Here is a 22,464-nt window from a genome sequence, read left to right as displayed (position 1 = left end):
AGAGTACATGATTGGTTTCAGTGTTCCCTCTGCATGTGGCAGACTGACTGAATCACACCTCTGTGCTCGGTCTGTTTGCTTTGGGCTGTCTTTCTATGTTGTAATTCACAGCAGGCGTACCACTACATAGAGTTTATTCAGAAACATCTGCCCAGAAGTGCTCTGGCGAACTCTATGAAAGGCGTTATTTACTTGTGTTAAACAAGCCCAGTTGACGGGTGTGTTTCAAATTCCCAGATGAATGATTTGCATTATGGGCCAGAAACATAGGTGAGGTGTTTATACCCCCGTCATACTGATGAAATAAGCACAACACGGGGAGCAACTGTTGCACAGGACAGAAAGTTTCAAGTTATACTGAGAATGTTGACAAACTTTTCACGATCCGACAATACAGAGTTAAAGCTTTTGGTATTTTGGAGTCAGATATACGTCAGTGAAAGTCCCAGGGAGAGGCTGTGGTCTCTCATTCGCAGAAACAGGGCCACAATTCAGTCCAGGCACAGTAAAATAACAGAGCTCTTTCATACCCAGCCGCCGTTAAGTGGGGAATGGGTAATTGGAACAGCCCAATCTAAATCATACAAGACCTCTGACTAGGATAAAAAAAAAAATAACCTCAATTTCTGTTCAGGCTTTCTGCAACCATCACTCTTAACTAGAGTTCAGCCAGAGGAAAGTAAGCTTGAGCATTGCCCTCAGATCTGCTGCAACAGGGGTCAAACAGAAGCAGGAGAGGAATTACTGCTGATGGTCGATGAAATCATCCAAACGATGGTAAAGAGAGGTGCTGGTTAAGTTTGAGACCTGCGAGGGTAAGTCAAATTCTGAATGTTCTTTCATAGTACTTACTGTGGACCTATTTGTTTTGGAAACTGAATGAACAGATTTGGTTTATTGTAAGCATATTGGAGGGCTCACACATCGCTGTAATACTTATACTGTATAAATGTGGTGTGGATGTAAGGGTTATGGATCACAGGATCACCAGGATCGGACTGGGTCGGACAGGCTGATTTCAAAGTCCGCTCTCTACTAACAGCTGCCTATGTAAAAGTACAGAGACTGACAGAGGAGGAGAGGTTGCACCAAGCACTTGCCTGATTCTCTTAGCTGTCTGTCCAATAACCTTTTTTTAAAATGTGCTTTTATTATAAAAATTGAATATAGTGACCATTTCTTTTTGATATACTGAATTTCGTTCTCTGACCCTGCAATTTTCTCTGCTTGTCTTCCGACTTTTGGATGAGATGTTAAACCGAGGCCCTGTCTACCTGTTCAGGCGGATGTAAAAGATCCCGTGTCACGTTTCTGAAGTGGAGGGAGTGTCCTGGCCAACATTCCTCCCTTAATCAACACCACCAAAAACAGATTGACCAGTCATTTATCTCATTGCTGTTTGTGGGACCTTGCTGTGCACAAATTAGCTGCCACATTTGCATACATAGCAGTAACATAGAAACATAGAAAATAGGATCAGGAGTAGGCCATTCGGCCCTTCGAGCCTGCTCCGCCATTCAATATGATCATGGCTGATCCTCTATCTCAGTACCATATTCCCGCTCTCTCCCCATACCCTTTGATGCCGTTTGTGTCTAGAAATCTATCTAGCTCATTCTTAAAGTGAATTGGCCTCCACAGCCTTCTGTGATAGGGAATTCCACAGGTTCACCACCCTCTGAGTGAAGAAATTTCTCCTCATCTCAGTTCTAAATGTCCTACCCCGTATCCTGAGACTGTGACCCCTCGTTCTGGACACCCCCCCCCAGCCAGGGGAAACATCCTCCCTGCATCCAGTCTGTCTAGCCCTGTCAGAATTTTATATGTTTCAATGAGACAAGCACTTCAAAAGCACTTCATTGGCTGTGAAGCACTTTGGGATGTCCTGAGGACATGAAAGGCTCTGTATAAAGGCAAGGCTTTTTATCTCTTTACTTCTGACGCATTGCCTTTAGTTCCACAGGAACCCAAGTTATCATCCTTCACATGTGACTCTTGAAGTGTTGGTGGGCCATTCCACTGTGGCAGACGTTATCTCCAATCAGGATCCAGTACTCACCCACACTTCCTGCAGGGGTGGTTGGGTAGTAATCAGAAGTTTGGACCCCTGGCTCGTTCTTCCTCTCCATAGTCTGGGACGCTGAGCCTAATTGTAGTTTCCCTGTCACCGTAGCTAATTCAGTATAGACCAACTATCAAATGGGAAACTGCATAGGCCAAGGATCCAACCAGGGCTCTCTATGATCGGATGTAAAGTACTTTGGGACGTCCTGAGGTCGTGAAAGACGTATTATAAATGCAAATCTTTCTTTTAGTTTTTATCTGTGTGGGTCAGCACCACCCATATTTTGTTTTGCCCCTTCCAGGAGATCGCATGGCTCTGGATGGGTAGGGAGTGTCTCGACCCGATGCACAAGAGCATTACCACTGTATGGGACAGGCTAAATGGACCTGCTGGTCTTTTCCTGTCCGACATTTCTCGTATGTTTGTATGTTTGTATTTACTCACTAGGTTACTGAGGAATTGCATGCTCTTCACTTTGAAAAGATTTTTGGGGAACATAGGAACATAGGAACAGGAGCAGGCCATTCGGCCCCTTGAGCTTGTTCCACCATTCAATTAGATCATGGCTGATCTGTATCTCAATTCCATTTACCCGCCTTGGATCCGTATCCTTTAATAACCTTGCCTAACAAAAATCTATCAATCCCAGTTTCTAAATTTTCAATTGACCCCCAGCATCAACAGTTTTTTGGGGGAGACAGTTCCAGATTTCCTCTACCCTTTGTGTGAAGAAATGCTTCCTGACATCACCCCTGAACGGCCTGGCTCTAATTTTAAGGTTATGCCCCCTTGTTCTGGACTCCCCCACCTGAGGAAATAGTTTCTCTCTATTTAACCCATCAACTCCTTTAATCATCTTAATGTTTGTGCCAAACTCCCAGTGTGGAGCTTAGATTGTCCAATTGGTGTTGGTTTAACAGTGGCAATAACCCATTGTTCTTAAATTTATTACCGCCGGCATTAAAATAATGCAGATTGGAAAATCTTTACAAGTTATTATGGTATAGTTTGATTTTAGCTTACTTAACTTATTAAATTGATATTTTACGTACGTTTACTGAAACATATCTGGTTGACATGCCCATTATTCAGAGCACAGCCAACCTATATAAATACAGATGGACAAACATTAACATATCACTCTTTTGATGTAGGGGTAGACCCTGACTGTGTGCGATAGTGTGAAACGGGTGATAGTGAGTCAGCCGCCCGTTTTACATCAAATCAATGGAAATACATTTTTTTTTTTTTTTTTTCACATCGTTCACCTGACGAAGGAGGAAGCCTCCGAAAGCTTGTGAATTTAAAATAAAATTGCTGGACTATAACTTGGTGTTGTAAAATTGTTTACAGAAATAAAAATCAGGAGAGATGTAAAACAGGCTGCCGATTTACTATAAGAACATAAGAAGTAGGAGCAGGAGTAGGCCACACGGCCCCTCGAGCCTGCTCCGCCATTCAATCAGATCATGGCTGATCTTCGACCTCAACTCTACTTTCCTGCCCGATCCCCATATCCCTTGATTTCCCTAGAGTCCAGAAATCTATCTATCTCAGCCTTGAATATATTCAATGACTGAGCATCCACAGTCCTCTAGGGTAGAGAATTCCAAAGATTCACATCCCTCTGAGTGAAGAAATTCCTCCTTGTCTCCTTGTCTTTAATGGCCGACCCCTTATCCTGTGACTGTGCCCCCTAGTTCTAGATTCTCCAGTCAGTGGAAACAACCAAACAACCTCTCAGCCTCTACCCTGTCAAGCCCCCATATAATCTTATATGCTTCAATTAGATCACCTCTCATTCTTCTAAACTCCAGAGAGTATAGGCCCATTCTACTCAACCTCGCCTCATAGGATAATCCTCTCATCCCAGGAATTAACCTAGTGAACCTTCGCTGTATCACCTCTAAGGCAAGTATATCCTTCCTTAGATAAGGAGACCAAAACTATATGCAGCACTCCAGGTGAGGTCTCACCAAAGCCCTGTATAATTGTAGTAAGACTTCTTTACTTTTGTGCTCCAACCCCCTTGCACTAAAGGCCACCAATCCATTTGTTTACCTAATTGCTTGCTGTACCTGCATGTTAACTTTTTGTGTTTCTTGTACCAGGACACCCAAGTCTCTCTGAACACCAAAATTTAATAGTTTCTCACCATTTAAAAAACATTCTGTTTTTCTATTCTTCCTACCAAAGTGAATAACCTCACATTTCCCCACATTATTCTCCATCTGCCACCTTCTCGCCCACTCACTTAACCTGTCTATATCCCTTTGCAGACTCTTTGTGTCCTCCTCGCAGCTTACTTTCTCACTTAGCTTTGTATCGTCAGCAAACTTGGATACATTACACTCAGTCCCTTCATCTAAGTCATTAATGACGATTGTAAATAGCTGAGGCCCGAGCACTGATTCTTGCGACACCCCACTAGTTACAGCCTGCCAGCCTGAAAATGACCCGTTTATCCCTACTCTCTGTTTTCTGTCCGTTAACCAATCCTCTATCCGTGCTAATATGTTACCCCCAACTCCATGAGCCCTTATCTAGTGTAGCAACTTTTTATGTGGCACCTTATCGAATGCGTTTTGAAAACTCAAATATACTACATACACTGGTTCCCCTTTATTTACCCTGTTAGTTACACCCTCAAAAAACTCTAATTATGACCCGTTTTACACTATCGCACAAAATCAGGATCTACCCCACAGACTTGAGCTGGTAAAGAGGATTTTTAAATTATTATTCATTCACGGGATGTGGGCATTACTGGCATGGCTGCAATTTATTGCCCATCCCTAGTTACCCTGAGAAGCAGTGTGATGCAACTGACTGGCTTGCTAGGCCATTTCAGAGGGCAGTTAAGAGTCATGTTGGTGTGGGACTGGAGTCACATATAGGGCAGACTGGGTAAGGATGACAGGGTGCCTTCCCTAAAGGACATTTGTGAACCAGTTGGGTTTTTTACAACAATCCAATAACTTCATGGTCACTATTACTGATGCCAGCTTTTTATTTCCACAATTTTTAAACTTCCATGGATGGGATGTGAACTCACATTCTCTGTGATTACTAGTCTCGTAACATAACCACTACATTACCATACCTACGTTTAATCCACATGGTCATATATTAAACCATGAGAAAGCATTATTTCCACTTGGCAGAAACCAAATTCAGATTCGGGTAGTTATCATGTCAATACTGCAAAATGGGACTCAGTTTACAGAGAAAAGGGACTTGAACCTGCAATGTGCTGGAAGCAGTGACTGTACATCAACATCCACTCTACATTGTGTTAACTTTGTGAATTCACTTTTTACAACAACTTGCATTTATATAGAGCCTTTAATATAGAATAATGTGTCACGGTCCTCCATGGAGGCCAGGAGATGCTAAGTCAAAGAAAGGGCTATTAGGAGGGGGGGGACCAAGAAGCTTTTTTACATAGGTAGGTTTTAAGGAGGGCCTTAAAGGAGGAGAGGGAGTTGGAGAGGCAGAGGGGTTTCGGGAGGGAATTCCAGAGCATGTGGCTGAAGGGAGGGGGGTGATGCACGAGTACCTGGAGTCAGAGGAATGGGAAGTTCAAGGGGAGGGGAGGGGAGGGTTGTACTGCTGCAGGAAGTTACAGAGTCAGGGATGGGTGAGGCCATGTAGTGATTTGAAGAAAAGGACACGAATTTTAAGATGTTGGGGGACCGGGAGCCAATGTAATCAGCAAGAGCGGGGGGTGCTGGGCAGGATAGGGTACGAAAATCAGAGTTTCAGATGAGCTGAAATTTATGGAGGGTGGAGGATTGGAGGCCGGCCAGGAGAGCAGTGGAATTGTGGAGTCTGGAGGTGACAAAGACTTTAATTGATAGCAAACAATTAACAGGAGTGAGCAGCAATGAAACAGCAATGAGCAGAATTAGTGAGACACACTGTAATAAGATGGACTTTGCAAGTGTTGATTGATAGGAGTAAGCAACTAACAAGGCTTTAGTGAGGACTGCAGTTATACTGCACTGCGAGGTAGATGTTCAACTTACCGCCTGGGTGATTTGCCCGCCGTTATAGAAACCTGATTTTCACTTCTATTAGAATCAATGGGAATGAAAATGGGGAACTTTCTATAACGGGAGCCCAATCTGTAACGCCAGTTTCACGCCCAAGTGGCAAGTTGAAATCTACCCCTACCAGTGTAAGACTGAGTGAAACTATAAACTGTAGAATACAGAGCGCACATGGAAGCACCCTAGATATACCACGGGCTGTGCCTGGCCGTGCCTCTGTGTAATACACACACACACACACACACACACACACACGGAGCTCCACAGACCCCTTGGATACTTATTGGATAGGAGAGTGTAGGTGGCATCATCCATTTTCTCATCACACTGAACTGGAGTTATACTACATGCAGTGCCAAGTCCGAGAGGTGTGAGACAACCTCTGTGAAGCAATGTCACACCAATTGATTTTAGTGTGTTCTGGAGTTGGACCAGAATAGAAAGAAGAAAGAAAGAACTTGCATTTATATAGCGCCTTTCACGACCTCTGGACATCCCAAAGCGGTTTACAGCCAATGAAGTACTTTTGAAGTGTAGTCAATGTTGTAATGTAGGAAATGCGGCTATCAATTTGCGCACAGCAAGATCCCACAAACAGTAATGTGATAATGACCAGATAATCTGTTTGTTAATGTTGTTGGTTGAGTGATAAATATTGGCCAGGACACCGGGGAGAATTCCTCTGCTCTTCTTCAAAATAGTGCCATGGGATCTTTTACGTCCACCTGAGAGGGCAGACGGGGCCTTGGTTTAACGTCTCATCTGAAAGGTGGATCAGGACTTGACTCTTGAGTCAATCTGCTACTTTTACATCTGTCTTTGCCCTCGTCAACATTTATCCCTCAAGCAAAACGGATGAACCGGTTATACATCTCACTGCTCTTTGTGGGATCTTGCTGTGCACCCATTGGTTGCCACTTTTTCCTACGTAACAACAGTGACTGTACTTCGAATGTAAGTTTGAGTGAAGTGCTTTGTGACATCTCTGAGACATGTGATAAGGCTCCATATAAATTCCTTGTTTTCAAAATGCAAGTAAAACCGCTCCCAGTGATATGAAGTGCCTGTACAGCCGCAGCAATTGACAAATGAAAAGTGGCCCACAACACATCAAATCATGAAAGTGAAGTTAACATCCAGGACATACAACTTTCACCTGTGAGAGGAGGAGAACACATTCTGTAGCTCAGTGAATCAGCAGTGTTATATCGCGGGCAAAAGGCCTCGGTATCTTTAAACAGGAAACGCACGCCTTGCTTTCCACAGCCAGTTCTCTTGTGACTGAAAAGCACCTTAAATAAATCAAACTACAATTTTCCAGAAAGTGCATTTTCGGGTGGAGACAAGCCCGAGCAGCCAGAGTGTTTCATTGAGACAGCAGTGAGCCTGTGACTGGATGAATCATCAGTTGTTTTATAGGCTCCTGTTACAGGTCTGGTACATTTATGGCTCCAAACTTAGCACTGGGGAGAAGCTGAAAAGTAGCGTGACATGGAGATTTACAAACCAGACGCCTGCTGTAATTAGCGTGATTTTAAATACAGAAATAAATGAACTTTTAAAAGAAAGGACTTGCATTTATATCGCACCTTTCACGACTTCAGGACGTCCCAAACGCTTAACAGCCAATGAATTACTTTTGCAGTGTAGTCACTGTTGTTATGTAGGGAAACACAGCAGCCAATTTTGCACAGCAAGATCCAACAAACAGCAATGTGATAAATGACCTGATAATCTGTTTTTATCGAAGAACAGCAGGGGAGCCCTTTCTTTTAAAAGTTCATTTATTTCTTTATTTAAAATCACACTAATTACGGCAGATACTGCTTTGGGACGTCCCGTGAAAGGCGCTGTATGAATGAAAGTCTTTCTTTCTTTACCTCACCTGCCACCTCAGGTATCGGAAAATCGTTGCCGCCATTTTTCGCTTTGGGTTGGCAGCAGGCGAGGTATATTACCGCTGGCACGGACTGGGAAAATGTACCCCGTAATGTAAATGCAGTCTGAATCCAGAATCAGGGCCTGAGCTCTCACTGGACTGAAGCAGAGTGAGGCTTCTTGAAGAAAGAGTCAGTTGGCGGAGTCCAGCACGTGAGTGCAAAAGACAAGGCTGAAGCGTTTGCAACCATCTTCAGCCAGAAGTGCCGAGTGGATGATCCATCTCAGCCTCCTCCCGATATCCCCACCATCACAGAAGCCAGTCTTCGACCAATTCGATTCACTCCACGTGATATCAAGAAACGGCTGAGTGCACTGGATACAGCAAAGGCTATGGGCCCCGACAACATCCCAGCTGTAGTGCTGAAGACTTGTGCTCCAGAACTAGCTGCGCCTCTAGCCAAGCTGTTCCAGTACAGCTACAACACTGGCATCTACCCGACAATGTGGAAAATTGCCCAGGTATGTCCTGTCCACAAAAAGCAGGACAAATCCAATCCGGCCAATTACCGCCCCATCAGTCTACTCTCAATCATCAGCAAAGTGATGGAAGGTGTCGTCGACAGTGCTATCAAGCGGCACTTACTCACCAATAACCTGCTCACCGATGCTCAGTTTGGGTTCTGCCAGGACCACTCGGCTCCAGACCTCATTATAGCCTTGGTCCAAACATGGACAAAAGAGCTGAATTCCAGAGGTGAGGTGAGAGTGACTGCCCTTGACATCAAGGCAGCATTTGACCGAGTGTGGCACCAAGGAGCCCTAGTAAAATTGAAGTCAATGGGAATCAGGGGGAAAACTCTCCAGTGGCTGGAGTCATACCTAGCACAAAGGAAGATGGTAGTGGTTGTTGGAGGACAATCATCTCAGCCCCAGGGCATTGCTGCAGGAGTTCCTCAGGGCAGTGTCCTTGGCCCAACCATCTTCAGCTGCTTCATCAATGACCTTCCCTCCATCATAAGGTCAGAAATGGGGATGTTCGCTGATGACTGCACAGTGTTCAGTTCCATTCGCAACCCCTCAGATAATGAAGCAGTCCGAGCCCGCATGCAGCAAGACCTGGACAACATCCAGGCTTGGGCTGATAAGTGGCAAGTAACATTCGCGCCAGATAAGTGCCAGGCAATGACCATCTCCAACAAGAGAGAGTCTAACCACCTCCCCTTGACATTCAACGGCATTACCATCGCTGAATCCCCCACCATCAACATCCTGGGGGTCACCATTGATCAGAAACTTAACTGGACCAGCCATATAAATACTGTGGCTACGAGAGCAGGTCAGAGGCTGGGCATTCTGCGGCGAGTGACTCACCTCCTGACTCCCCAAAGCCTTTCCACCATCTACAAGGCACAAGTCAGGAGTGTGATGGAATACTCTCCACTTGCCTGGATGAGTGCAGCTCCAACAACACTCAAGAAGCTCGACACCATCCAAGATAAAGCAGCCCGCTTGATTGGCACCCCATCCACCACCCTAAACATTCACTCCCTTCACCACCGGCGCACAGTGGCTGCAGTGTGTACCATCCACAGGATGCACTGCAGCAACTCGCCAAGGCTTCTTCGACAGCACTTCCCAAACCCGCGACCTCTACCACCTAGAAGGACAAGAGCAGCAGGCGCATGGGAACAACACCACCTGCACGTTCCCCTCCAAGTCACACACCATCCCGACTCGGAAATATATCGCCGTTCCTTCATCGTCGCTGGGTCAAAATCCTGGAACTCCCTTCCTAACAGCACTGTGGGAGAACCTTCACCACACGGACTGCAGCGGTTCAAGAAGGCGGCTCACCACCACCTTCTCGAGGGCAATTAGGGATGGGCAATAAATGCCGGCCTCGCCAGCGACGTCCACATCCCATGAACGAATAAAAAAAAAAGTTTGGGCCTTGACAACCAAGTGTTGGCGCGAAGCCGAGGCTGCTTTACATCATCACTAAACCTAAGCGTGGAAATGCACCCTGAGATTGTACCTGTAATCCTACACTGACCCATCTAGTGTACAATATTTAATTGTGTGTACAGGCAGGACCTCGGAGGGGGGGGAACATTCAACTTCATGGGGGGCGTAAAATGGGCGGTAGCGAATCAGTCACCCGTTATATGCCCCGTCTTACTTTCCTTCCCATTGACTTCAAGGGCAGGGCAACACTAGGTATCTATTGGACAGTTCCAGTTGTAATAAATTGGATAGCCCGGTGGTGAAGGATAGAATACTAGAGCCTAATCTTCAGTTGCTTCCAAGCCTTTATTATCAGAGATCCCCATTACACACACAGCACCCCCTAGATAAGCTCTCTCCTATAAATGGACACAAGAGAGTCCCCAGTTGATTCGCACCACCTGAATACAATTAACACTAATTGATATAAATCACATGGATATAATTAACACCAGTACCCCAGTGAGTCCTGTCCCCCCCCTTGATACCCCTGTGGATGTTCACCCATTTCTCTCTTTACACTATCCCTGTGTCCTGAACTGCCCAACACCGCCTCTTGTGTGAGCACATTGTGGAGAGTACAATCCAGAACCCCGTTCACCCTCTCCGAGGCTGTGGAGTGAGGCCACTTGCTGCTTGAGTTCAGAGACCCACCCTGATCCAGAGATTCAGTTTTCCAGCACTTAGTGTAGATGATCCACATCAAGATCATTAATAAAAATAGTAAACGGCAATGGTCTGAATGCCGTTCCCTGCGGGACAACACTGGGGACCAGTCTCCAAACAGATCCAAATCCAACTACAACCACTCTCTGCCTGCGAGCTTTCAGCCAGTTCTTAATCCAGCGCATTAGATCGCCACTAATACTGGAGGCTTTCATCTTGTAGAGAAGCCTTTTATAAGGAACCTTATCAAAAGCCTCATACACAATCTGTAGATTGAGGGAGTGGAAGCCATTCCTGTTGAGGAAGTTGAGGGGGTTTCTCTGTGGGAGCTCACAAAGCATCGTCGGTGCTTTGTATTGTGCCCTGAACCTTGGGGAAACTGACAACCCACTGGAACTGGATTGGCGTATCTCGCTGCTGCCTTGCTGTGATGCCAAAGATGATGAATTTGCCAGCTCTCCTGTAAGGTGCATCAGTCACTTGATGAATGTGGGCCCGCACTGCAGCCTGGCTGATGTAGCAGAGATCGCCTGTGGCTGCCTGAAATGGGCCTGTGTCATAAAAGATAGTGAGGTGGTCACCTTCATAGCCAGAGAGAGAGAGAGCAGGTGTGGGCAGGTCCTCATGCAGCAGGTGGCAAAGCGACCCCATTGCACTCGTTATACACATCTCCTCAATAAGGCTCTCATGACCTGAATTGCCTGTATATTCTATGGGGTTTGGGGGGTGGGGTCATCCATTTCCTTAAATGGTACCTGACTGCTCCTTCTCCTTCATGATAATGGCAGACAAGGAGATGTCCTTAAGGAACGGCCATACCCACTCCTGAGCAGCCCTCACTGTTGGGTATTGGGGGAGACTGAGAAGCCCTCACTGTTGGGTATTGGGGGAGACTGAGCAGCCCTCACTGTTGGGTATTGGGGGAGACTGAGCAGCCCTCAATGTTGGGTATCGGGGGGGACTGAGAAGCCCTCACTGTTGGGTATTGGGGGAGACTGAGCAGCCCTCACTGTTGGGTATTGGGGGAGACTGAGCAGCCCTCAATGTTGGGTATTGGGGGAGACTGAGCAGCCCTCAATGTTGGGTATTGGGGGAGACTGAGCAGCCCTCAATGTTGGGTATCGGGGGGACTGAGCAGCCCTCAATGTTGGGTATCGGGGGGGGACTGAGAAGCCCTCACTGTTGGGTATTGGGGGAGACTGAGCAGCCCTCACTGTTGGGTATCGGGGGGACTGAGCAGCCCTCAATGTTGGGTATCGGGGGGGACTGAGAATCTCCTGGTGGTCACACACTCAGAAGCAAGTCCGGGTTTGTGTGGGCCGAATGCCACAAAAGTTGTGGCAAAAAGTAATTCCCAGCTGCAGAAATCACCGCTAAAACTCTCCAGGCCTCAGACACTCCTCGCCTCCACCTGGCTCAGCTGATCCTGGCAATAGCCGCACCTTATAACTCCCCGTCTAACAGACATGGACTACACTCCGAGTGTAAAAGCAGGAAACTCAGAGTGCCATTGGGCCTCATTATAATATATGTAAATGAGTTCATTCAGGACACAGTGGGCGGGTCGAGGGAAGGGCCAAAAAATACAAGGGAATTCGGGATTGGGGAGTGATAGAATTTGAGGCAGGTACAACGGAATTCAGGAGGGGGACAGAATTTGAGGCAGGTAACCAGCGTAAATGGCTCCTGCTCCATTTTGCTGGCAAAAAAATGTTACTCGCCCGTATGACATACCAAAGTTACACCAGAAACAGCATGGAATTTCCAGCCTTCTGTCCAAGCTGAGTTTTGCACATGGTCCTGAACAGCTTGACTGTGCAAATGTGGAGTAAATGTGATCAAAATATCACGTCTAACTGTTTTATAGGACTGTCTGTCACTCATGCTGTACCAGGCACAGTGCCCTCTGGAATGGAAGTTCCTCCAATTTAATTCAAATTGAATGCGGCCTTGTTCAATTTATTGGGTTGACATACGCCTTCCTGTTTAGCGGTCACAATGGCACATTGCCCACAGAGAGGAAACTTTTACAAAATTCCACCTGTGGATGGAGTGAAACACACAGCAGGCACTGAGTCATCAGATTTCCTTCGACATCCTATTTTACAGTTGGCACCATCATGCAGGTAGAATGTTTTAAAGAAAGAAAGACCTCGCATTTATATAGCGCCTTTCGCTGCCTCAGGACGTCCCAAAGTGCTTCGCAGCCAATGAAGTACTTTTTGAAGTGTAGTCACTGTTCTGATGTAGGACACGTGGCCGGCAATTTGCGCACAGCAAGATCCCACAAACAGCAATGAGATACATGACCGGATAATGTGGTTTAGTGATGTTGGCTGAGGGACAAATGTTGGCCAGGACACCGGGGAGAAGTCCCCCTGATTTTATAGGTTTGTAGGCCAATCCTCAATTGGTAAGAATCCTGTCACAAAAAGCTAATTTCACAATTTAAGTTAAAATAATAGACCTCAAACATCCTGGAGTCAGGAAAAATAAATAAAACATTAACTGAATGATTAAGAGATCGAAACCTTGGAGCTTATAGACAGAATGGCATTTCTTTTGATTTGTGATAGGGGGAGACAAGCATTTGAGGACTGTGCATGTGGCATTGACGAACTAAAGTAAGAGATATAGGGGGTGGGGTTGGGGATAATCAGCCTTTTAAAGTGGAGGAAGGAGTTTTAAGGTTGCACATGCAGGTAATTGGGGGAGATGGGTAGCCATAGAGTGAGATTCTGAGTTAGTGCCCCCTTTAACCAAAGAGTATTGTGAAGGGTTAGTTGTACTACTGTTATTTTTAGAGGATGAGGAGTGTGCTGGTGCTAAGGAAGGAAAAGGAGAGTGGCCAGTGTGTTACTTTGCCTGCCCTGGTCAGGTTGTTGAATTTTTTGCGGCACTGGTCTGCAGTCCTGGGGGTGACAGGAGTTGGCAATCAGTGTCAGTGCCAGTGCCACCTCCCTGCACGTGGCACGAGTGACGCTTTTGGTAGGATTCCTGCCAGGTACGCCCAGCACTCTGTCTCTCCTCTGCTCTATTTCATCCAACAGGGTTTGCAGGTCGGACCTTTAATGAAATTGTGGTATCTTCTCTGTCCCACTGCCTTCTTGGGCTGCCTCGCCCAGGTTTTCCTGTGTTAGACAATCTTGAAAAGTGGCACAAAAACAGTCATGAGACGTCCAGTCAAGTTGACGGACAGCAAACTCACTGAGCCAAGCACTGTTCCTTATTTACCTGCTGCCACCATGACTTGATGGTGCAATTGTCAGCCAGAATTGAATTCAATAAACCTGATAGTTGTTGGATTGGCACCAGAAAATGACCAAGAAAAGCTTTCAGATTGTCATAAAAACCCAACTGGTTCACTAATGTCCTTCAGAGAAGGGAACTTGCCACCCAACCTGTTCTGGTCCACATATATCTCCAATCCCACATTACATGGTTGACTCTTAATGCCCTCAGGGACGGGTAATCACTATTGACTTGCCAGCATTGCCCACATCCCAAAAACAAATTTATAAAGAAAATGGCATTTTAAAGGCTGCACTCTAATTTGCATCCACCCCAGCACATTTCTCCTGTTTTACACTGGTTTTACGCCAATCACTACTCGAAAGGATAACCAAATAAGCTGATCCATGAAACTCCAGTGTAAATACATCGGCGAGCACAACTCACTTTCCATTGGCTGCGTGGACTCTCTAAGCCAGAAGTATTTATATCAAACCAGCAACGATTAGTCAATTCACCGAATCTGAACTGAAGACCCTCTGATTGCTTGTTTCCACTACCTGTATATTGGGAGAGTAAATAACTTTAAAAGAAAACCTGTAAGGCTAATTTTTAATTCATTTCAGATAATACAGCCATGCTGAACCATAGGGGAAGCTCAAGTATGAAAAGTAATTAAAGACAGCGATTTGAAAGTTAGTCTCCAACATTGCAGCCTTTCCCGTTCACTATACTGAAGTATCGGCCTAGATTATGGGCTCAAACCCCAGTACTTAGCTTGGATCCAAAACCTTCTGACCCAGAGCTGAGACTGAACCAAACTGACCACTGTATAGAAGCTTGCCCTTCTTCTTGTTCTCTTTTCCCACAGTGACCCACAGCTCAGCTTCTGTTCTACTTGTAACATTATCAAATCTCCCATATCCCGCACAGCGAAAGAAAAAGAAAGAACTTGCATTTATATAGCGCCTTTCACCACCTCAAGACGTCCCAATGCACTTTACAGCCAATTAAGTACTTTTGAAGTGTAGTCACTGTTGTAATGTAGGAAACGCAGCCAATTTGCGCACAGCGAGATCCCACAAACAGCAATGTGATAATGACCAAATCATCTGTTTTAGGTGTTGGTTGAGGGATAAATATTGGCCGGGACACCAGGGAGAACTCCCATGCTCTTCGTTGAAAGAGTGCCGCGGGATCTTTTACATCCACTTGAGAGGATAGACGGGGCCTCAGTTTTACGTCTCATTTGAAAGGCAGCACCTCAGACAGTGCAACACTTCCTCAGTACTGGGAGTGTCAGCCTAGATTTTGTGCTCAAGGCTCTGGAGTGAGACTTGACCCCACAATCTTCTGACTCAGACGCGAGATGGCTAACATAGAATCATAGAATCTTACAGCACAGAAAGAGGCCATTCATCCCATCGTGTCTATGCCAGCTCCTTGAAAGAGCAATCCAATTGGTTCAACTCCTATCTATGTCTTGCTAACTAATCTTGCCTTCATGCATTGTGCTTTCTTATGCTTATTTACTGTGCGATGTACGGACTCTATATGAGGCAGATTTGCAAGATGAGGCTTTCAGATCCAGAGACTTACCCGTGAAGGTCAGTGTGCCTGAGTTGCAGCGTTCCTTATTTTTAATGACCAAAAAATACAGAGCGCCATGAATCGAATGTACTAAACTACCCTCCCAATTACCCAGTCGGTGCTCCCAGCTAATCAGGATCTCTGCCAGGTGCCTTGTCTTGCAAACCTTGCCCCTATATGAACTCTACCACAACAACAATAACTTGCGTTTATATAGCACCTTTAACGTAGTAAAACGTCCCAAGGTGCTTCACAGGAGCGTAATCAAACAAAATTTCACACCGAGCCACATAAAGAGGTATTAGGACATGTGACCAAAAGCTTGATCAAAGAGATAGGTTTTAAGGAGTGTCTTAAAGGAGAAGAGAGAGGTAGCGAGGCGGGGAGGTTTAGGGAGGGAATTCCAGAATGTAGGGCCTAGGCAGCTGAAGGCACGGCCGCCAATGGTGGAGTGATGGAAATTGGGGATGCGCAAGAGGCCAGGATGTGTGGAACGCAGAGATCTCAGAGGGTTGTAGGGCTGGAGAGATAGGGAGGGGTGAGGCCTTGAAGGGATTTGAACATAAGGATGAGACTTTTAAATTCAAGGTGTTGTCGGACCAGGAGCCAGTGTAGGTCAGTGAGCACAGGGGTGATGGGAGAACGGGACTTGATGCAAGTTAGGATACGGGCAGCAGAGTTTTGGATGAGTTCAAGTTTATGGAGGGTGGAAGGTGGGAGGCCGGCCAGGAGATCATTGGAATAGTCGAGTGTGGAGGTAACAAAGTTAATGGATGAGAGTTTCAGCAGCCATTGGGCTGAAGCAAGGGCAGAGACGGGCGATGTTACAGTGGTAGAAGTAGGCGGTCTTGGTGATGGAGAGGATATGGAGTCAGAAGCTCAGCTCAGGGTCAGATAGGATGCTGAGGTTGTGAATAGTTTGGTTCAGCCTCAGTCAGTGGCCAGGAGATAGAGTCGATGGCTAGGGAATGGAGTTTGTGGCAGTGACTGAAGACAATGGCTTCGGTCTTCCTAATATTTAATTGGAGAAGGACGTCATAAAGTGCTTTACAGCCAATGAAGTACTTTCGAAGTGTAGTCATTGTTGTAATGTAGGAAACGTGGCAGCCAATTTGAGCACAGCAAGATCCCACAAACAGCAATATGATAAATGACCAGATATTCTGTTTTAGTGTTATTGGTTGAGGGGTAAATATTGGCCGGGACACCAGGGAGAACTCCCCTGCTCTTCTTCGAAATAGTGCCATAGGATCTTTTATGTTCACTGAGAGGACAGATGAAGCCCCCGTTTAACGTTTCATCTGAAAGATGCCACCTCCGACAACGCAGCACTCCCTCAGCACTCCACTGAAGTGTCAGCCTAGATTTTGTGCTCAAGTACCTGGAGTGGGAATTGAGCCCACGACCTTTTGACTCAGAGCACCACTACTGAGCCAAGCATCCCTTTCACAGAATGTCTCCTGACTGAAAGTCCTGCATCTGATCCCCAAAGGTCACCATGAGAAAATCCAGAGTACTTATGCATCTCTACCATTCGAACCTGGCCAACTGCCCACCACCTACACCCCACCCTCTAGCTCCCATAGCCAGCTCAAGGGATTGGGGAGCACTACAAGAGTTGCTGTACAGTCCCCGCTGCTCTGACTGAAGGAGCGATATTATTCTGGGGGTTTTAGGGTACGCACCCCCTGGATCTGTGCATCTTAAGGCATATGTATAGAAGACTATAATCTATTTTATTCACAGACCTCTTGCACGCGCAGTCGTTGGGGTAGATTCTAACCAGCAGTTGGTCGACCGGCAAATCCCGCCAGCCCGACTCTCAATAGTTCCGACAACATTTTAAGGGCCAGGCCTCATTAGCAGCAGGCCGGCAGACTGCTGACGCAAATCGACGCCCTGGAGGAGCCCGGCAGGTCCAGGCTGTACCAATATCGGGCCAGCTCCGGGCCGTACCAATATCAGGCAATAGGCCAGCTTCGGGCAGTGCCAATATCGGGCCAGCTCCAGGCCGTGCCAATATCGGGCCAGCTCCGGGCCGTGCCAATATCGGGCCAGCTCCGGGCCGTGCCAATATCGGGCCAGCTCCGGGCCATGCCAATATCGGGCCAGCTCCAGGCCGTGCCAATATTAGGCACCCAGCTCCGGGCCGGAGGAAGGTAGGTCCATGGGGGGGTGGGGGGGGCAGGTAGACCCGGTGCAGTGGTGGCCGAGGCTGGTTTGTGACGAGCACTCCTGCTCCTCCCGGCCCGACAAAACAAAGTAAGACTTTCCCCTGGGCTCCTCTTCAGCTGGACCACCAATACGATGTCACAGGAGTCCGATTTTCAGACTACTGCCACTCCATTTCCGCAGGGTGGGAGCCCTCAATATATACCCCCTAGAATATTACAGCGCAGAAAGAGGCCACACTCTCACAATCCTCTCTCGTAGTATCCCTCACGTACTCTGTCCAGCTCACAACCCCTCAAACATCTGTCTCACTAACAATCCTCTGGCACTCACACTTGCAATCTCGAATTTAAGTGCAGAAGGAGGCCATTCAGCCCATCTTCCATGCTGTCTCCCACTTACTTGCATATTCTCTCTTATGTAGTCTGTCAAGCTCACAATCTTCTTTCACACTCTTACGCTCACACTCTCCCTCATACACACAGTCCTATTGGCCACACACTCTTGTACACTCGCGCACGCTCCTCAGACATATCCTCTTTCACATACATGCAATCCCCTTTCACATATACTCAAAATCTTCTTGTATTCTCTCTCACAATGCTTCTCTTGCATGGTCTATCTGGTGAATGTGAAGCAGTATGTGATACACCCCTTCAAGGATGAGAGCGAAAGAGGATAAAGAAAAGATTTATTGAGAAATAGCTTTTAAAAAGAGAAAGAAAGAGTGAGTACCTGCTTCAGGAACAGCGATTTCATTGTAAAAGGTTCTTTGATCAGTTTGTTTATTACTCACTGTCAGGATTTGGTTTATAAGCTTTTTCTGCATAAGGACTAAGGTTTTGGGGTAACGTCTCCCTAATGTCTGATGTGAAGTGAAATGAGAAACTCGTTTAGAGAGAACACCTTTACGAGTTAGTTAGGGACGGCCCTCAGCAAAATCCTCCTGTCTGACGAGTAATCTTCACTCGAAACTAGACGCCACGGAATCCTCTTTAGCTGCTTCTTTTACTTGATCTTTTCAACAAATAAAACCGCACAGCGCTGCACGTTATGGGCTGTAATAAATCCTTATAATCGTGGCAGCTTGAACTCGTTAAAAGGAAAAGTTCCTGGATCAACACAGCTGAAGGAAACTAAAGATGCACCAGGGTCACCGAAACAGTCACAGCGCCAGCTGAGGGACTGTGGGGCAGCAGACAGCGGAGGGTTCCATTTTTATCACGGGGAGGGGAGGAGCCGTGACCTAACCCATTCGCAATTTTTCCAGGTAGGTGGGGGGAGGCAAGTCCTTCTCATTCCCCACCATCCCGCCTCCTAGGAACATAGGAACAGGAGTAGGCCATTCAGCCCCTCGAACCTGTTCTGCCATTCAAGTAGATCATGGCTGATCTGTATCTTAACTCCATCTACCCGCCTTGGTTCCATATCCTTTAATACCCTTACCCAACAAAAATTTAGAAATCTCAGTTTTGAAATTTTCAATTGACCCCCAGCCTCAACAACATTTTGGGAGAGAGAGTTCGATATTTCCACTACCCTTTGTGTGAAGAAGTGCTTCCTGACATCATCTCTGTACAGCCTAGCTCTAATTTTAAGGTAATACCTCCTTGTTCTGGATTCCCCCACTGGAGGAAATAGTTTCTCTCTATCTACCCTATCAAATCCTTTAATCATCTTAAAACACCTCAATTAAATCACCTCTTAATCGTCTATACTCAAGGGAACACGTCTAGTCTATGCAACCTTCTACAGAAGACAGAGGGTGGTTGTAGAGGGTTGTTTTTCAAACTGGAGGCCTGTGACCAGCGGTGTGCCTCAGGGATCGGTGCTGGGTCCGCTGTTATTTGTTATTTATATTAATGATTTGGATGAGAATTTAGGAGGCATGGTTAGTAAGTTTGCAGATGACACCAAGATTGGTGGCATTGTGGACAGTGAAGAAGGTTATCTAGGATTGCAATGGGATCTTGATAAATTGGGCCAGTGGGCCGATGAATGGCAGATGGAGTTTAATTTAGATAAATGTGAGGTGATGCATTTTGGTAGATCGAATCAGGCCAGGACCTACTCCGTTAATGGTAGGGCGTTGGGGAGAGTTATAGAACAAAGAGATCTAGGAGTACAGGTTCATAGCTCCTTGAAAGTGGAGTCACAGGTGGATAGGGTGGTGAAGAAGGCATTCAGCTTGCTTGGTTTCATTGGTCAGAACATTGAATACAGGAATTGGGATGTCTTGTTGAAGTTGTACAAGACATTAGTAAGGCCACACTTGGAATACTGTGTACAGTTCTGGTCACCCTATTATAGAAAGGATATTATTAAACTAGAAAGAGTGCAGAAAAGATTTACTAGGATGCTACCGGTACTTGATGGTTTGACTTATAGGGAGAGGTTAGATAGACTGGGACTTTTTTCCCTGGAGAGTAGGAGGTTAAGGGGTGATCTTATAGAAGTCTATAAAATAATGAGGGGCATAGATAAGGTCGATAGTCAAAATCTTTTTCCAAAGGTAGGGGAGTCTAATACGAGGGGGCATAGATTTAAGGTGAGAGGGGAGAGATACAAAAGGATCCAGAGGGACAATTTTTTCACTCAAAGGGTGGTGAGTGTCTGGAACGAGCTGCCAGAGGCAGTAGTAGAGGCGGGTACAATTTTGTCTTTTAAAAAGCATTTGGACAGTTACATGGGTAAGATGGGTATAGAGGGATATGGGCCAAGTGCAGGCAATTGGGACTAGCTTAGTGGTATAAACTGGGCGACATGGACATGTTGGGCCGAAGGGCCTGTTTCCATGTTGTAAACTTCTATGATTCTATGATTCTATGATTCTAACCTGACCTCGTAATTTAACTCTTTTAGCCCTGGTATCATTCTGGTGAATCTGCACTGCACCCCCTCCAAGGATAATATATCCTTCTTGAGGTGCGGTGCCCAGAACTGGATCACAGTATCTCCAGATGGGGTCTAACCAGAGCTCTGTACAGCTGTAACATAACTTCCTCTCCTTTGTACTCCAGCCTCGTTGAGATAATGGCCAACATTAGCCTTTTAAATTATTTTTTGTTCCTGTCCTGTCCTGCCCTCCCTTCCATGTTTGGGCTAAAGTTGAGACTTACTTCATTCCACTGCCCCCCACCCCCCAAAAAAAAACGTTGTCCTGTGTACGACCCATTGCAGTTTAAATTCTGCTGTGGCTTTCTTTGGTTTCGAGGGCACCTCATACCTGTAGGATTCACAGATGTCCTAATGTTGCCTTGGATCACGATAACCATGTCTCAATATATACCTGTGAAGAAATCTCCAACCCTCTTCCAAACCATGTGATTTTCCAGTTCTTTTTGGGAGGAGTTAACCAGCACAGGATGCTCCATTTATCCACTGATTTCTACACAGACCTGACTGCTACGTTCTTGAGTCTTTTCAAGTTTCAGCCGTGGCTCAGTGGGTAACACTCTCACCTCTGAGTCAGAAGGTCATAGGTTCAAATCACACTCTAGAAACTTGAACATATAATCCAGGCTGATAGTCCTAGTGCAGTACTGATGGAGCGCTGCACTGTCAGAGGTACCGTCTTTCAGATGAAACGTTAAACCGAGGCCCCGTCTGCCCTCTCAGGTAAACATAAAAGATCCCATGGCACTACTTGAGAAAGAGCATGGGAGTTCTCCCCAATGTCTTGGCCAACATTTATCCCTCAACCAACACCTAAAACAAATGAGCTGATCATTTATTTCATTGCTGTTTGTGAGAGCTTGCAGTGTGCAAATTGGCTGCCATGTTTCTTACATTATAACTGACTACACTTCAAAAGTACTTAATTGTCTGTAAAGCGCTTTGGAACGTCCTGAGGCCGTGAAAAGCGTTATATAAATACAAGTCTTTCTTTCTTTCTTACCCTAGATTATGTTGGCTCTCATATCTTAGATAACTCTGAACTCCCCAAACCTATGAGAGTTTCTATCCTTACTTCAAGATCTTAGAATCATAGAATCATAGAAGTTACAACATGGAAACAGGCCCTTCGGCCCAACATGTCCATGTCGCCCAGTTTATACCACTAAGCTAGTCCCAATTGCCTGCACTTGGCCCATATCCCTCTATACCCATCTTACCCATGTAACTGTCCAAATGCTTTTTAAAAGACAAAATTGTACCCGCCTCTACTACTGCCTCTGGCAGCTCGTTCCAGACACTCACCACCCTTTGAGTGAAAAAAATTGCCCCTCTGGACCCTTTTGTATCTCTCCCCTCTCACCTTAAATCTATGCCCCCTCGTTATAGACTCCCCTACCTTTGGGAAAAGATTTTGACTATCTTAGGTAAGCTTATACTAACAAGCCTGGGAAACAAACAGTAAACTCACACTGGTAATTGCTATTAGCTAGCGGACTGAGTCATCAATAGTGTTATCAAGCTACATACTTCACTACGATATCACTATATACTTCACTATATTTTTTTTTCAAAAAATATACTTTATTCATAAAATTTGCAACAATACATACAATACAATTGTCATATCACATTCCAAACGTACACAATACAGATTATACAATTTGCAGGTTCAATGAACACATTGGACATAATTACAGTTCATGACACTCTAGGGTGCCTCATTGCATCACAATCAATACAGATGATTCATTACAGATTCATTACAGGTACATTACATTTCATTACATAAGTTTGAATTTTACATTCTGCCCGAGGGGGTTTTTCCCTGATTGCAGCCCCTCGGTATACAATGGCGGGAAGGCTCTAAACGGTTGCCTTTCCCCACAGAGCCTTTGCGGTGGCCGC

The 22,464-nt window shown here is 45.9% G+C and overlaps 1 protein-coding gene across 1 annotated transcript in view; it reads left to right on the top strand.

The window, feature by feature from the left end:
• The first annotated feature begins 595 nt into the window (after positions 1–595).
• il16 (interleukin 16) overlaps positions 596–22,464 on the top strand; it is a 129,244-nt gene continuing 107,375 nt past the window's right edge. Inside the window, exon 1 of the mRNA XM_067971617.1 lies at positions 596–815. The gene's annotated coding sequence lies outside the window, so the exon portion shown is untranslated. The remainder of the gene's footprint in view (positions 816–22,464) is intronic.

Source organism: Heptranchias perlo, chromosome 34 (genome assembly GCF_035084215.1).
Source record: "Heptranchias perlo isolate sHepPer1 chromosome 34, sHepPer1.hap1, whole genome shotgun sequence".
Taxonomy (NCBI): Eukaryota; Metazoa; Chordata; class Chondrichthyes; order Hexanchiformes; family Hexanchidae; genus Heptranchias; species Heptranchias perlo.
Note: the sequence above shows the minus strand (reverse complement) of the source record. Positions and strands in the feature narration are given on the sequence as shown.